We start from the raw sequence: 1,739 nt of genomic DNA, 5'->3' as shown, positions 1-1,739 counted from the left end.
AACCCTTGGCAAGCCAAAACTTTCAAAGTCAGATGTGATGATCAGATATTTCAAGTCCACACAGCAACAATCCCTAAAACTCAGTGTATCCGCGTTGAGTATAATGTACTAGTTCCAACGTGACAAAAACTATCTATGAAAAAATCAGCCACGAGGACCTCATAATTGTCAAGAACATTGTGATCGGGGCACCAGTCATTTCTCGATCCCTGTTCCACTAAGTTCAGTGACAACAGTTCAGATCCCTATCAGACTCAAGTGTTGTCCATGATCAGATCTGGGGTGGCTGCGAGGGGGCTGAGGAGGCAAGACTGTGAAAAAGATCCCTACTTACAAGACCTTGGTTAAATGGCCATTGGCCACCACATTCTCATTATAACGATTGTCTTTCTAAGCTTTCACCTAGCAAGTTTACATGCTTGTGTTACCTCATAGGCTCTCACAATGTTCCCGGTTCTGTGCGAATGACAATTAGCCCAGAGGCTACTTCACCTCCATTTTACACAAAAAGGAAACTGAGGCAGCAGATGGTTATCTTTACAGCTTGTCCTCAGCGATCTGGTCACTTGCAGGATCCCAAAGGAAGCCTAGATGTGGAGTCTCTGAAGAAACCCTCCATTCCAGACTTCCCATGTCAAACTCCAGGGCTAAGGGGGAATCTAAGCCCCCCAATCAAGGAAGGGGAAAAATGGGGGTCGCTCCCATTTGGACCTTCCCCGTTCCTTCCTTGTCCTCGCTCGCCGTCCCCTAGAGCCCTCTCTGCCCCAGGGAAGAAGTGCCGGCCTGTCCCGCGGGGCGCGGCCTCGCCTCCTCGCACTCCCGGTCCCGCCCGCCCCAGAGGGCGCGCTCCCGCTCTGGGCAGGCACCTGTCCCTTCACCACGTTCGGCGGCTCCCTGATCGCCCAAGGATCAAACGCCCGCAGCCACCACCGACACCGGGAATGCGAGCAACAGGGCGAGCCCCGCAGGCCCAGGGAGCTGCAGGAATCCTCAGAAACTTACAGTTTTCCTACAGCGTGCGCGTCACGGCGAGGTGACGTCACGGGACCCGGCGTTCGGGGAGGTCAGGCCGCTGGGCGCCGGGCCGCACCGCCCCCACGGCTCCGCCCCGTGCGCGACGGCGGGAGAGCCGCCCCTTTCCTCGGCGACCCCGCCCCCCGCCGTGGGGCGCTAGGCGCAGGCGCACACGGCCTGCGTGGCCACCTCCTAGGGCGGGGACTGTTTGAGAGCGCTTCGCTGAAAGCCTGTGGCCGAGAGAGGGGGCACCAATGAAAGGGGGCGTAGACACACACCCCCTTCCCTCCACCCCCCTCCCGGGGAGCACAGCAAACGAGCTGTCGTGCAGCGGGCTGGAGTCGGACGCCAGGGTTGTGAGGTAGATTTTCCGCAGACATTGCCTCCCTTCCCTCACGTGTTCATTAAAAGTTCTCCACGTGTGGAAACAACCATTTGCTCCCTATCAGGTGCCTGCGAGCCCTCGGGCGCGAGGATACAGCTCTCCCACGGGTCCTCCCTCCCACCCGGCCCCGCCCCCGGCTCCTCCCTCCCACCCGGCCCCGCCCCCGCCCCCGCCCCCGCCCCGGCTCCTCCCTCCCACCCGGCTCCGCCCCAACCGGACCTGCCTTGGCTCGGCCCCGCCCAGGCCGGCTAGACCCGTCCCCTCGAGTCCGCCCTTCCGGCTCCCGCTCCCGGCTCCGGCGGGTGCCCGCCTGCCCCGCCCTGTCCCGGCACCGCCTTGG

The 1,739-nt window shown here is 61.2% G+C and overlaps 1 protein-coding gene across 1 annotated transcript in view; it reads right to left on the bottom strand.

Annotated features, from left to right (window-relative positions):
• ZNF438 (zinc finger protein 438) overlaps positions 1–1,019 on the bottom strand; it is a 173,067-nt gene extending 172,048 nt beyond the window's left edge. Inside the window, exon 1 of the mRNA XM_040645282.1 lies at positions 1,003–1,019. The gene's annotated coding sequence lies outside the window, so the exon portion shown is untranslated. The remainder of the gene's footprint in view (positions 1–1,002) is intronic.
• Between the last annotated feature and the right edge of the window lie 720 nt (positions 1,020–1,739).

The sequence above is a fragment of the Ursus maritimus genome, unplaced genomic scaffold (genome assembly GCF_017311325.1).
Source record: "Ursus maritimus isolate PB19 unplaced genomic scaffold, ASM1731132v1 scaffold_31, whole genome shotgun sequence".
NCBI classification, from domain to species: domain Eukaryota; kingdom Metazoa; phylum Chordata; class Mammalia; order Carnivora; family Ursidae; genus Ursus; species Ursus maritimus.
This window is presented reverse-complemented; position numbering and strand designations above follow the sequence as displayed.